Source organism: Poromitra crassiceps, assembly GCF_964638095.1.
Source record: "Poromitra crassiceps genome assembly, chromosome: 11".
NCBI lineage: Eukaryota > Metazoa > Chordata > Actinopteri > Beryciformes > Melamphaidae > Poromitra > Poromitra crassiceps.
The window spans coordinates 35,992,123-36,007,412 of record NC_139643.1 but is presented as its reverse complement, the minus strand read 5'-3'; the positions used below and the strand labels follow the sequence as shown (position 1 = coordinate 36,007,412).

Below are 15,290 nucleotides of genomic sequence, written 5' to 3'. Positions count from 1 at the left end.
GCGGGCCAAGTCTCACCTGCGGCTGCCACTTCAGCAAATCAGGGATGGAGTTGTTCCATCCCCCCCAATCGGACGCCTTTTGGCCTCCTGAGCGTTTGGGGCAGATCCATTTAGATGACATGCAAATGATGTTCCAGCGAGGTCGTGATCTCATCCAATCACATTTACCCGCAGGTGATTTCTCCCCAGACAGATTTCATCCCCAGATATTTATTCAGTGTCAGGAGACGCTAATGATTTCACATGTCTCCTCCCTCTGTGTGTGTGTGTGTGTGTGTGTGTGTCAGATGGCAGCGCAGTGTGATGTCTGCGAGGATGCATGGAGATGTTGGCAGAGAGCTGCTGGTCCCCTGCCTGTATCCATCACTCCACCTCTCTCCGTTTCCCCCTCTCTTTTCTCCGTCTCATCGGTCTTCTGTCTCCACTTTGTCCCCTCTCTTCTCTCTGTCTTCTGTCTCCACTTTGTCCCCTCTCTTCTCTCCGTCTCATCGGTCTTCTGTCTCCACTTTGTACCGGCTCAACTCTTTCAAAAAGCCTCAACCGTATTTCTCTTTATTTCATTTTCCCTTAGTACTCTTATCCTTTGTGTCCCCCCCCCCCCCCACACATCTTCCTCTTATTTCCCTTGCTGCTAGGCTCTTCCTGTTTACCACCTGTCTTCCTATCCTCAGCTGGTCCCTCCACCTTTTTTCTCTTCTCTCTTGGCTCGTCTGTTGTCTTCTAGCTTACCGTCCGTCTGTCCCTGCTGGCCAAGCTACAAATCGCTAGCAGTGAGTTGTCTTCCCTGGTCAACGTCTCTTGGCTCATAAATGTCTCATAACATCATGTCAGTCTCCAGCGCGTGTGTGTGTCTGCTGGAGAGTAAAACTCAGAGGGAAAGATACACCGTTTTTAATCACATCTAACAGCTCATATCTCCTGGAAGTGACAAAACACACACACACAGACACCCCCCCCCCCCCACACACACACACACACAGCCACCCCCCCCCCCACACACACACACACCGTCTCTTTCTATAGCATACTGTTGCTGTCAAAGCCAATTGCAGCTCGGAATGTGTTTATCAGAGGTGTCTGTGCGTCTCAGGCACTTAATTGTAACCAGGCGTGCTCCACCAGAGGAGTGTCATATTTTAATTGGTCTGAAACAGAATAAAGGCAGGCAACACAAGTGCCGTGGTGACAGGTATTAATTACCTTCCGCTTAATGGCGCACAAACTCAGCACTCTGCCATATTGGTGCCCACACTGTTCTTCCTCCCCCGCGCTCCCCTGCTTGTCTCTGTTGCTCGCTGTGTGCTCTGCAATGGAGCCCGACGACGACCGTTTCTTTGCATCGGATGTGGATAATTAAGTCGATAAATTAATGATAATTCATATTATTCTCCTACATATCTGCCTATAATCGTTTATTTTCGTGGTATCGTTGAAACCCTAACACAAAGTCCTCTCAGGAACATGTATCCTGCATGCAGGCTTCAGTCTAGATTTTTTGGTCTCTAAAGTGCAGCTGAGAGTAAATGTGTGAAAAACTTTAAAAATAAGCACGCTGATTTTAGACATAGGCTGATGACGTTGCCACACTGATGTATCACTCTGGCCCATGTACAGTGTGTACTGTATGTTTTTCCTGTTCCGTGGAGGAGGGAGGCCTGAAATAGCTCTGGTTGACAGGTATAGAGAGACAGTTACTATAACAACTACCTCTCTCTCTCTCTCTCTCTCTCTGTCCCCCTCACCTCCCCTCCCCCCTTATCTCACTCTCACCCCCTCACTGTGTGTGTGTGGGGGAGGCTGTAAAGGGAAGATATGATGAAGAAGAACTTGACTGCAGTGTTGCTTCACGTGGAGATGTTTGTGTTGCCAAATAGAAAGGCCTGGCGCCAGCTAGTGGATCTAACCTGTGTGGGAGAGGAGAGGAGGCGAGCGTGGGAGGATGAAATATGCTTATACAACGCAGGCAAATCAACCTTTTTATATTCCCTTAGTGTTTCCTTTCCACTGCTTTGTTGCTCTGCCAGCTTGAGCTGCTGCTCTTGTATAATCAAGCCGTGTGTGTGTGTGTGTGTCTTTTGCATGCGCGGTCGCACGCACTGGTGTCAGCGAGCACGACAGTGAGGCCAGCAGAGATGATAAGTGAATTTCAAGCATGATAGAATCTCCAGTGGGAGTGACATTGGAGAACACACAGAGGGAGAGAGAAAGTGTGTGCGTGTGTGTGTGTGTGTGTGTGTGTGTGTGTGTGTGTGTGTGTGTGTGTACACACACGTACTGCTGGGAAGAAGACGGACGTCATTGCTGCCACCTGCTTTAGTGGGACAAAGGCCAGACACACACACACAAGCAGACAGCCACGCGGAGGCCAAAGCAATCTCTTAGCATAGCATTAATGATGTGATTTACTTAACCTTCTACGAAAAGCTATTCCAGCTCCTCAGTTCCCCCCCCCCTGGTCTCCCCCCTCTCATCCCCTCCCTCTGGTCCTCCCTCTGCTTTCATCTCCCCGTCTCTGAGTCATCACACACACACACACACAGGGCGAGAAGTCAAAGCTGGCAGAGTTGGACATGCCATAACAATGCAGCACCTGTCAGTGTGTACCTCTGTGTGTGTGTGTGTGTGTGTGTGTGTGTACGTGTACGTGTGCGTGCAGCTGTCTCACAGATTCGGTCATCAGGAGGGGGATAGCTCATAATCGGGAACTTTTCCAGCTCTTACTGTAAATACAAAGACAGTGAGAACATCTGTTTCTCTGTGCGCGTGCCTACCTGCTGTGGCTCGGCCGCGGTGGCGTTTATTGATTGGTCGTGTCGCTTGTGTGGCGGGAAACGAGACGGCGGATCTCGACACCTGGCGTGACCCCGACCACAGAGAGCTTCTCTAATGATCTGAGCTCGGCTGCCTTGGTTTGGTGCTCTTCACTCAGCTCAGACCTGATCAATGGCACAGCCGGCAGCCTCTCGCGGCACCATGACAGATACCCACAGATACCCTTCCTGTGTGTGTGTGTGTGTGTGTGTGTGTGTGTGTGTACGCGTGTGATCTGACAGATCAGATAAGCACCTGTAGGTCTGTACTCCCTGCTCTCTGCTTGTTGCAGAACTTGAAGAATTGAGCTGTGCATCAGACGCCTGATCCATTTGATGGTGTAAATTGTGTTTTACATATAAAGTTGTGGTGCTGATGCTGACGACTCGCTCGTAAATTCGGGGGGAATTTCTGCACCGTTCACAGATGGAGTGCAAGGCGGTAATTCAGAATTAATTAGGCTGCGATACACAGGGGGGAAGGCGCAGCCCATAATAATAAGACGTTTAAAACAGGATGGGATCTGGTATCCAAGTGCAGGGTATCCATAGAGACCGTTGCTATGGCGGAGAGCAATCTCACCTCATTAGGAACAAATATAAATAGCCTCGCGGCTCGGCTTATGGTCATGATGCCCACAGCAGGGAGAGCAGGCTCTGACTGAGGCTTCCAGGTCAGCGACACAGGCTGAAGGCTGAGCTAGGATGGAGAGAGGAGGAGAATGAAGAGGGAGACGATTGAGTTATCCAGGATGGAGAGGGAAGGGGGGGGGGGGGGTGGTTGGGGGAAAGGAAGAAGAATGGATCGAGGGAAAACTGGAGGGAGAGAAAGTTTATCGCTGCTGAAAACCTCTCAAATGTCGGTTTCTTTTTTTACTTGAACTGAAATCGTATAATGCTTGTTTATGCGGCGAGTGAGCTTCGTGACGCCAGGGCCCACGGAGCCCATTCAATAGCCAGCACATAGCCTACTGCACTAACACATGGTTGGTGATGTCAAATAAATAAGGCCGTTTTTCTTGATCTCTCCACAGAAGCAACCCTTTTGGAGATCTGGCATTTTCTGCTCACAGCAGCACAATGAAAGAGGAGAGCGAGTTGAGTAGGAGGAAGGGTGGGAGTGTGGGCTGAGAGAGAGAGAGAGAGAGAGAGAGAGAGAGAGAGAGAGAGAGAGGGGTTGACAGGCAAGTGGTGTGGAATACAGATGGGAGGAAAGAGAAAGCTCCTGAGCTCAACTACTGATTGCATCAACAGGTCTGAGCCCTCCAGGTATACTGCACTGCACCATAGTATTACTACAGTATTGACTCATCCCAGTGCCAGAGACACCCCACGGACCTGTATGGTCTCTCTCGATCTCTCTTTCTCTCTCTCTCTAACTCCCCAATTCCATTTCCTCCCCGGTTTTCAAGGTGTGTGTGTGTGTGTGTGTGTGTGTGTGTGTGTGAGAGAGAGAGAGAGAGAGAGAGAGAGAGAGAGAGAGAGAGAGAGAGAGAGAGAGAGTTAATCGGTCAGTCATCATTTCTCAGTGACAGCTGAAAAAGTCTAGATGTGATATAAGTCCCAAGAGACTGTGTGTGTGTGTGTGTGTGTGTGTGTGTGTGTGTGTGTGTGTGTGTGTGTGTTCAGCCCTGCAAACTTTTAACTTATTCGTTAGTTCAGAATTATAAAGATATCCTTTCCTTTTCAGCTAGTCGGCATCATTATTGCATGACAGTGGCTCATAACAGCACTCTCTCCCTCCCTCCCTCCTCTAATTGCCTTTAAACTGCTGTCATTGTTAACTTTGGGATTATAATCTGTTTTATGATATGACAAGTGGAAAAGAAGATACATACATTTGCATTGTGAATTGAATTCCCTCAGATCAGTGGCCACTGTGTAGCCATGGCAGGTTTTCACACAAACTGATTGGTCAATTAAGGAGGTTTTCCCTCCTCTCAATGCAAATACACTCAGTGGTACTCAACCTTGCCCTACTCAGGAGCCACACTGACAAAAGAAAAAGCTTTGCAAGAGCCACACAAAAAAGTCAATTTCCTCCCATTATTTTTATTCGATCTTTATTTATTTATTTATTTTAAGTAGGACTTAAAAGAGACACAACTACCCATAAAGGAGCCGCATGTGTGCTCTAGAGCCAGGGGTTGAGTATCACTGAAATACACCCTTAAAGCTTGTGGGGAGCTTTCAGTTGTTGGAAGCTGAATGGTTTTTCTCTGCCTTTGTAGTGAACAGGGTCTTTTCAACAGGGGAACAAAGGTGTCTGCGACTGAGAGATGAAAACTGCAACTGATGAAGATGGTAGAGGTGCGCGTGTCTGTCTGTCTAATTGAGGAGACTGATTGCTCTTGCTCGGCGCTTCTCTCTCTGAAGACTTGTCAAGCTCGGTGAAAACAAGGCGCAGAGAGGGAGGGGAGAGCAGCAGGGGAAGGAGTTGAGATGGAAGGACTGTTTAGTAAGAAGAGAAGGGGCTTTACACCCATCGCCTGAACACATGAGGAGGAAGAGGAGGGGAGAGCGTCTGGAGGAAGCCGTGTGTGTATGCGTCTGTCAAGCATCCGTTATAGACCACAAACCCACACGGCTGCCGTGTTGCTGGGGTCTATGACTTAGCAGGTGCAGTCTTCACACACACACACACACACACACACACCTTTGTACAGCTACCTTAAGCTTGTAATACACTAGACCAGAGGTTTTCAAAGTGGGACGGGGGCCCCCCTAAGGGGGCTCCAAGCAGTTTCAGGGGAGGCTCAGCGAATGGAAGTGAGAAAATATTACATTAGTTATTAAAAGCAGATCTCATAGAATAGCCTAAATGTGTGTGATTTGGTTAAAGATAGTTCAGAGATACAGACGTTTTGTGGAATTTGACAGTTTTTCCCACTTTCCCAGAGTTCGAAACAAATAAATGCCTTCAGACAGACTGATGGCATGTGTGTTAGCTGGTAGGGAGTCGACTTAGTTCAGGTGATGTCTGTCCAGCGCTTGGCGGATCCGGATCCGACACAGGTGAGCCAGACTGCGAGGACACCTGTTGGGGTCGGCCTCGGCTTCCAAGAGGATCCGGACGCAGTCCAGGTGATCGTATTCCGCGGCCAAGTAGAGAAGAGGGTTCTGGGTCTCCCTGGGTGATCAGGTAGGCCACACAGGCAGCATGACCCCAGCTGGCTGCCAACATCAGAAGGGTGTACCCAGTTATCTCCCACCTCTCACTGATAGGCCTTCTTTCTGCAGCAGGCTCTTCAGTTCATCCAGGTCTCCTGCGTAGGTGCCATTGTGAAGCTGCCTCTCATGCCATGTTCAAGCAGCCATTCCTTCAGGTCTGTCACTCTACCACACCAACTGCCTCTCAAACGGAAAGCTTTATGAAGAGATTGAAGTGTGTGTGTTGACATTATGACAATAAAATTATGACATCATGACATAACATTATAACTGATGGCACTCACTGATGACATCACAATCGCTCGAGTGACATCACTGATGACATCACAGTTGCTTGAGTGCATAGACATATATAAAGGCTAGATAGCTTACCCGCGCTGCCGGCCAATGGAGAGCGACGTCGTCGCATGGCGGCCATCTTGCTACAGGGAGCTACTAGGAGTTATGAGCATCTGTTGTTGGGTTAGTATGGCAACATCATATGATCATAACTCCTAGGGAAATGGATGAAACTGCATGAAACTTTGTGCCTGAATCCCTGTCATGGCATAGATGCTTCGGTTTAATTTTGGTGTAATTTGGAGCCCATCAAAAAAATAGTGTTTTTAGTGGGGGTTTTTTTTTTTTTGTCTATCTCGGGAACGGAATATGCTTGTAATAAACCAAACCGTTTGTAAATCCGTCAAGATTTCAGCGAGTTATGAGTATTTTTGTCTGTGCAGGTCACCAGCTACCATAGAACGTACCAGAAAGGCACTGTAGCAAGATGGCAGCGCTTCAACGACGCTGGTGACTCCGCCTTAAGCCATCTAGCCTTTATATATGTCTATGCTTGAGTGACATCCTGATGGTCACTCACTGATGACATCACATTTGCTTGAGTGACATCACTGATGACATCACATTTGCTTGAGTGACATCACTGATGACATCACAATTGCTTGAGTGACATCACTTGATGATGCAATTGCGGTTCCATTTGAGGTGACTGTTCAACTCGGGTAGCTCTCTCCATATTTCTCCATGCATTAGAGGACGACATGCATCATTTTAAGCCTAGTCGAGAAGGTCAACACCCTGTACTGTGTTGTGGATGTTGCCATGTGATGACGGGGACCATCATCCTTGGAGCATGTTATATGGTAGTCAACCTGTTCATGGGCATCCTGCTGACTGTGGCTGTGGCCCACCCAGAGAACATGTCCACTATCCACCTGCAGTATGCCTGTGTTGGACTGGCCATCTCTCTGCTGATACTCACTATCAGTACCATGATGGTGTATGGAGCCATTAATCGTCGTGCCAGGTGGCTCATCCCGTTCTTCTGCTACCAGCTTTTTGAGTATGTCCTGGTCCTGATGGTGGTCGTGATTGCCATCCTCAGTCGCCCTCTCAGTCTCAGGATCAAGGACCTGCTGGACCAGCTGCCGGATTTCCCCTACAAAGATTCCTGCTGGGCTGTGGTCTTCTTTATCTTCCTCATCATTTGCACCCTCTTCGATCGCATCCATGCTGAAATGAGCAACTGTGTGTGGAACTGCTACAAGTACATCAACAACCACAGGAAGATGCCAGAGATCGCGGTCTACCCTGCCTTTGAGGCCCTTCCCCAGTACATCCTGCCGACCTATGAGATGGCAATGAAGATGCCCGAGAAGGAACCCTGTCCCCCTTACATGCCTGCTTAAGCACCCACCCCCATTTGTACGCACTCCTACACTCCACCACTAAGCCTTTGCTAACACTCCTTCCTCGTTGTGTATGTGCATGGCCACTCCAAACTTCTTGTTTGTCCCTATCCAATGCATTTCAATAGAACCCCGCAGCCAGCATCCTAACCCAACAGCACATCCTGTAGGTATGAGAGGAGAAAGGCAGGAAAGATTGAGTTCTCTTTAAAACAAGTGATTGCGATGTTTAAATGGCAACGAAAGCAAGTCGACCCACCCAGCTAGATTTTTGTCTTAGTAAAAGGGATACTTGTGAAAATTGTATTGATATATGACGTGTAATTAAAAAAAAATCTAAATAAAGGTATCTTATGACAATCCACTTATTATAACCTTTTATTGCTGAACTGTGTGATTTTGTTTTTGTTTTGTTTTTCCTCTTATTAAGATCTAGATTTTATTCCATCTAAGTTGGATTGAGATGTCTGTAGCACTTTTTGTCTGTTCTGTTATTTATTTAGCATCGCTGTGGGTCAGCACAGTACATCACCCTGCCATGTTGATCCTCCGCTTCCCTCTGTGATACTTACTGCCTTGTGTTAGCAAAGCTAATGAAGTTTTCCAGCTGAGAGCTGACAGTGGAGGACAGAGAAAACAGAGCGGCTAGTCTTCTGAATATTTAGTAGTTGCATGCTAATTTTCCCCCTTTATTGTTAATAACATTGATGTGGTGTAAAACGTGCCATTCAAGGAAACTACATCTTTCAACAGCCCAAGTTTGGCACTGATGACATCACTGATGACATCATCACTGATGACATCATCACTGATGACATCATTATCCATTCCTGAATGAATGAATGAATGGAATGCCTGACTCACCCCAATACGCCTTCTCTTGACCATGCGCTGCACAGGCTGCACACGTGGTAAAAATTGCTTCAATAAACAGTTGAAAACATTTGTATCCATAAAAAGATATGCAATTGCTCGAGTGGCATCACTGATGACATCACAATTGCTCGTGTATCGAGCTACATTACGTCATTTGGCAGACGCTTTTATCCAAAGCGACTTACAATAACAATTTTTTTGTCAGCAATAGAGCAATCAACTATGGAGCACAGTCTATGACAACTACAACTTCTGAAGGAACAGTGGTACAAGTTTAGTTTTATTTTTATTTTTTTTAATAAGGAAAGAGAGAGAACGAAGTTAGATCAAGAAGGGCCCAGATGGAGCCTGAAAAGGTGTGTCTTTAGTCTTTTCCGAAAGATCGGCAGTGATTCAGCTGTCCTGACCGAAGGTGGAAGCTCGTTCCACCATTGAGGTGCCAGGGACGAGAAGAGTCGAGATCGGGATGAGCGACTTTTGAGCCCCCGTAGCGAAGGAGGGGCGAGGCGACCTGCACTGGTGGAGGAGCGAAGGGAGCGCTGAGAGGTTTGGAACCTGACCATGGATTGCAGGTACAGGGGAGCTGACTGGTGTACTGCCCTGTAGGCCAGTACCAGTATCTTGAATTTGATGCGGGCCGAGATGGGAAGCCAGTGGAGCTCTTGGAAGAGGGGAGTGACGTGAGAGAATTTGGGTTGGTTGAATACCAGACGGGCTGCAGCGTTCTGAATGAGCTGAAGCGGTCGGATGTCGGTGGCAGGTAGGCCGGCCAGGAGCACGTTGCAGTAGTCCAGGCGGGAGGAGACAAGAGACTGGACCAGGAGTTGAGTCGCTTCTCTTGTGAGAAAGGGACGGATTTTGCGGATGTTGTAGAGAGAGAAGACATTGGTAGCAGTGTGAAGGGCCTCTGTGACAGCAAGAAGAGCTGTCTCAGTGGAGTGAGAGGCCTTGAAACCGGACTGCAGAGGGTCCAGGAGGTCATTTTGGGAGAGATAGAGAGAAAGTTGTTCGGACGCTGCTCGTTCGAGGGTTTTGGAAAGGAATGAGAGAAGAGAGACAGGTCTGTAGTTGTGAATAGCAGTAGGGTCAAGGGAGGGTTTCTTAAGCAGAGGCTTGACTCTTGCAGTCTTTAGAGCAGGCGGAACAAGACCAGAGGACAGAGAGGAGTTTATGAAGGTAGTGAGGAAGGGAGATATGTCAGAGATGGTTTGGAGGAGAGAGGAAGGGATATGATCGAGGGGGCAGTAAGTGGCTCGGTTCGAGCTGATGAGTTTAAGCACTTCATCAGGAGAGAGGGGAGAGAAGGAAGGAAATCCAGGGACAGGGGGCCGAGAAGCAGGATTGGAGTCGGGAGTGTTAGTGAGGGTGCCTGGAGGATGGAAGGAGGAGCTGATGTCATCCACCTTTTTAGTAAAGAAGGTTACAAAATCATCAGCAGAGAGGGAGGAGGGAGGGGGAGGGGAGGGAGGGTTGAGGAGCGTGGAGAAGGTGGAGAACAGCAGAACAGAGCTGTTTTAGAAGCATCATTTATTATATTATATTTACTAGAAATCTCACGCACTACACGCCCTCGATTCCTAGTGTAGAGACTCGAGATGATGCGCCATGGCTGCAGTTATGGAAATCGCCCGCTACGTGAGCACCCAAAATTGTGACTGACAGACAGACAGACACCGCCCACCCACCTAGGCAACATTGTGCAACTGTGCGCCATCAGCTCATACTACATCACAGTTGCTTGAGTGACATCACTGATGACATCATAGTTGAGCAATCACAGTTGCTTGAGTGACATCACTGATGACATCACAGTTGCTTGAGTGACATCCTGATGACATCACAGTTGCTTGAGTGACATCCTGATGGTCACTCACTGATGACATCACATTTGCTTGAGTGACATCACTGATGACATCACAGTTGCTTGAGTGACATCCTGATGGTCACTCACTGATGACATCACATTTGCTTGAGTGACATCACTGATGACATCACAATTGCTTGAGTGACATCACTTGATGATGCAATTGCGGTTCCATTTGAGGTGACTGTTCAACTCGGGTAGCTCTCTCCATATTTCTCCATACATTAGAGGACGACATGCATCATTTTAAGCCTAGTCGAGAAGGTCAACACCCTGTACTGTGTTGTGGATGTTGCCATGTGATGACGGGGACCATCATCCTTGGAGCATGTTATATGGTAGTCAACCTGTTCATGGGCATCCTGCTGACTGTGGCTGTGGCCCACCCAGAGAGCATGTCCACTATCCACCTGCAGTATGCCTGTGTTGGACTGGCCATCTCTCTGCTGATGCTCACTATCAGTACCATGATGGTGTATGGAGCCATTAATCGTCGTGCCAGGTGGCTCATCCCGTTCTTCTGCTACCAGCTTTTTGAGTATGTCCTGGTCCTGATGGTGGTCGTGATTGCCTTCCTCAGTCGCCCTCTCAGTCTCAGGATCAAGGACCTGCTGGACCAGCTGCCGGATTTCCCCTACAAAGATTCCTGCTGGGCTGTGGTCTTTATCTTCCTCATCATTTGCACCCTCTTCGATCGCATCCATGCTGAAATGAGCAACTGTGTGTGGAACTGCTACAAGTACATCAACAACAACAGGAAGATGCCAGAGATCGCGGTCTACCCTGCCTTTGAGGCCCTTCCCCAGTACATCCTGCCGACCTATGAGATGGCAATGAAGATGCCCGAGAAGGAACCCTGTCCCCCTTACATGCCTGCTTAAGCACCCACCCCCATTTGTATGCACTCCTACACTCCACCACTAAGCCTTTGCTAACACTCCTTCCTCGTTGTGTATGTGCATGGCCACTCCAAACTTCTTGTTTGTCCCTATCCAATGCATTTCAATAGAACCCAGCAGCCAGCATCCTAACCCAACAGCACATCCTGTAGGTATGAGAGGAGAAAGGCAGGAAAGATTGAGTTCTCTTTAAAACAAGTGATTGCGATGTTTAATGGCAACGAAAGCAAGTCGACCCACCCAGCTAGATTTTTGTCTTAGTAAAAGGGATACTTGTGAAAATTGTATTGATATATGACGTGTAATTAAAAAAAATCGAAATAAAGGTATCTTATGACAATCCACTTATTATAACCTTTTATTGCTGAACTGTGTGATTTTGTTTTTGTTTTGTTTTTCCTCTTATTAAGATCTAGATTTTATTCCATCTAAGTTGGATTGAGATGTCTGTAGCACTTTTTGTCTGTTCTGTTATTTATTTAGCATCGCTGTGGGTCAGCACAGTACATCACCCTGCCATGTTGATCCTCCGCTTCCCTCTGTGATACTTACTGCCTTGTGTTAGCAAAGCTAATGAAGTTTTCCAGCTGAGAGCTGACAGTGGAGGACAGAGAAAACAGAGCGGCTAGTCTTCTGAATATTTAGTAGTTGCATGCTAATTTTCCCCCTTTATTGTTAATAACATTGATGTGGTGTAAAACGTGCCATTCAAGGAAACTACATCTTTCAACAGCCCAAGTTTGGCACTGATGACATCACTGATGACATCATTATCCATTCCTGAACGAATGAATGAATGGAATGCCTGACTCACCCCAATACGCCTTCTCTTGACCATGCGCTGCACAGGCTGCACACGTGGTAAAAATTGCTTCAATAAACAGTTGAAAACATTTGTATCCATAAAAAGATATGCAATTGCTCGAGTGGCATCACTGATGACATCACAATTGCTCGTGTATCGAGCTACATTACGTCATTTGGCAGACGCTTTTATCCAAAGCGACTTACAATAACAAATTTTTTGTCAGCAATAGAGCAATCAACTATGGAGCACAGTCTATGACAACTACAACTTCTGAAGGAACAGTGGTACAAGTTTAGTTTTTTTTTTTTTAATAAGGAAAGAGAGAACGAAGTTAGATCAAGAAGGGCCCAGATGGAGCCTGAAAAGGTGTGTCTTTAGTCTTTTCCGAAAGATCGGCAGTGATTCAGCTGTCCTGACCGAAGGTGGAAGCTCGTTCCACCATTGAGGTGCCAGGGACGAGAAGAGTCGAGATCGGGATGAGCGACTTTTGAGCCCCCGTAGCGAAGGAGGGGCGAGGCGACCTGCACTGGTGGAGGAGCGAAGGGAGCGTTGAGAGGTTTGGAACCTGACCATGGATTGCAGGTACAGGGGAGCTGACTGGTGTACTGCCCTGTAGGCCAGTACCAGTGTCTTGAATTTGATGCGGGCCGAGATGGGAAGCCAGTGGAGCTCCTGGAAGAGGGGAGTGACGTGAGAGAATTTGGGTTGGTTGAATACCAGATGGGCTGCAGCATTCTGAATGAGCTGAAGCGGTCGGATGTCGGTGGCAGGTAGGCCGGCCAGGAGCACGTTGCAGTAGTCCAGGCGGGAGGAGACAAGAGACTGGACCAGGAGTTGAGTCGCTTCTCTTGTGAGAAAGGGACGGATTTTGCGGATGTTGTAGAGAGAGAAGACATTGGTAGCAGTGTGAAGGGCCTCTGTGACAGCAAGAAGAGCTGTCTCAGTGGAGTGAGAGGCCTTGAAACCGGACTGCAGAGGGTCCAGGAGGTCATTTTGGGAGAGATAGAGAGAAAGGCGTTCGGACGCTGCTCGTTCGAGGGTTTTGGAAAGGAATGAGAGAAGAGAGACAGGTCTGTAGTTGTGAATAGCAGTAGGGTCAAGGGAGGGTTTCTTAAGCAGAGGCTTGACTCTTGCAGTCTTTAGAGCAGGCGGAACAAGACCAGAGGACAGAGAGGAGTTTATGAAGGTAGTGAGGAAGGGAGATATGTCAGAGATGGTTTGGAGGAGAGAGGAAGGGATAGGATCGAGGGGGCAGTAAGTGGCTCGGTTCGAGCTGATGAGTTTAAGCACTTCATCAGGAGAGAGGGGAGAGAAGGAAGGAAATCCAGGGACAGGGGGCCGAGAAGCAGGATTGGAGTCGGGAGTGTTAGTGAGGGTGCCTGGAGGATGGAAGGAGGAGCTGATGTCATCCACCTTTTTAGTAAAGAAGGTTACAGAATCATCAGCAGAGAGGGAGGAGGGAGGGGGAGGGGAGGGAGGGTTGAGGAGCGTGGAGAAGGTGGAGAACAGCAGAACAGAGCTGTTTTAGAAGCATCATTTATTACATTATATTTACTAGAAATCTCACGCACTACACGCCCTCGATTCCTAGTGTAGAGACTCGAGATGATGCGCCATGGCTGCAGTTATGGAAATCGCCCGCTCCGTGAGCACCCAAAATTGTGACTGACAGACAGACAGACACCGCCCACCCACCTAGGCAACATTGTGCAACTGTGCGCCATCAGCTCATACTACATCACAGTTGCTTGAGTGACATCACTGATGACATCATAGTTGAGCAATCACAGTTGCTTGAGTGACATCACTGATGACATCACAGTTGCTTGAGTGACATCCTGATGACATCACAGTTGCTTGAGTGACATCCTGATGGTCACTCACTGATGACATCACATTTGCTTGAGTGACATCACTGATGACATCACAGTTGCTTGAGTGACATCCTGATGGTCACTCACTGATGACATCACATTTGCTTGAGTGACATCACTGATGACATCACAATTGCTTGAGTGACATCACTTGATGATGCAATTGCGGTTCCATTTGAGGTGACTGTTCAACTCGGGTAGCTCTCTCCATATTTCTCCATACATTAGAGGACGACATGCATCATTTTAAGCCTAGTCGAGAAGGTCAACACCCTGTACTGTGTTGTGGATGTTGCCATGTGATGACGGGGACCATCATCCTTGGAGCATGTTATATGGTAGTCAACCTGTTCATGGGCATCCTGCTGACTGTGGCTGTGGCCCACCCAGAGAACATGTCCACTATCCACCTGCAGTATGCCTGTGTTGGACTGGCCATCTCTCTGCTGATGCTCACTATCAGTACCATGATGGTGTATGGAGCCATTAATCGTCGTGCCAGGTGGCTCATCCCGTTCTTCTGCTACCAGCTTTTTGAGTATGTCCTGGTCCTGATGGTGGTCGTGATTGCCATCCTCAGTCGCCCTCTCAGTCTCAGGATCAAGGACCTGCTGGACCAGCTGCCGGATTTCCCCTACAAAGATTCCTGCTGGGCTGTGGTCTTCTTTATCTTCCTCATCATTTGCACCCTCTTCCATTGCATCCATGCTGAAATGAGCAACTGTGTGTGGAACTGCTACAAGTACATCAACAACAACAGGAAGATGCCAGAGATTGCGGTCTACCCTGCCTTTGAGGCCCTTCCCCAGTACATCCTGCCGACCTATGAGATGGCAATGAAGATGCCCGAGAAGGAACCCTGTCCCCCTTACATGCCTGCTTAATGCACTCCTACACTCCACCACTAAGCCTTTGCTAACACCCCTTCCTCGTTGTGTATGTGCATGGCCACTCCAAACTTCTTGTTTGTCCCTATCCAATGCATTTCAATAGAACCCCGCAGCCAGCATCCTAACCCAACAGCACATCCTGTAGGTATGAGAGGAGAAAGGCAGGAAAGATTGAGTTCTCTTTAAAACAAGTGATTGCGATGTTTAAATGGCAACGAAAGCAAGTCGACCCACCCAGCTAGATTTTTGTCTTAGTAAAAGGGATACTTGTGAAAATTGTATTGATATATGACGTGTAATTAAAAAAAATCTAAATAAAGGTATCTTATGACAATCCACTTATTATAACCTTTTATTGCTGAACTGTGTGATTTTGTTTTTGTTTTGTTTTTCCTCTTATTAAGATATAG

The 15,290-nt window shown here is 47.8% G+C and overlaps 3 pseudogenes across 3 annotated transcripts; all 3 read left to right on the top strand.

Moving 5' to 3' along the window:
• The first annotated feature begins 3,890 nt into the window (after positions 1-3,890).
• LOC310784993 (lysosomal-associated transmembrane protein 4A pseudogene) lies at positions 3,891-7,669 on the top strand (annotated as a pseudogene). The gene is made up of 2 exons: positions 3,891-3,912; positions 7,014-7,669. The product of its transcript is annotated as a lysosomal-associated transmembrane protein 4A pseudogene (transcript).
• A 2,471-nt stretch (positions 7,670-10,140) lies between these two features.
• Positions 10,141-11,290, top strand: LOC310784992 (lysosomal-associated transmembrane protein 4A pseudogene; annotated as a pseudogene). The gene is made up of 2 exons: positions 10,141-10,180; positions 10,611-11,290. The product of its transcript is annotated as a lysosomal-associated transmembrane protein 4A pseudogene (transcript).
• Positions 11,291-12,144: 854 nt separating this feature from the next.
• On the top strand, positions 12,145-14,874 carry LOC310784991 (lysosomal-associated transmembrane protein 4A pseudogene; annotated as a pseudogene). Its single transcript has 2 exons — positions 12,145-12,169; positions 14,192-14,874. The product of its transcript is annotated as a lysosomal-associated transmembrane protein 4A pseudogene (transcript).
• Positions 14,875-15,290: the final 416 nt, after the last annotated feature.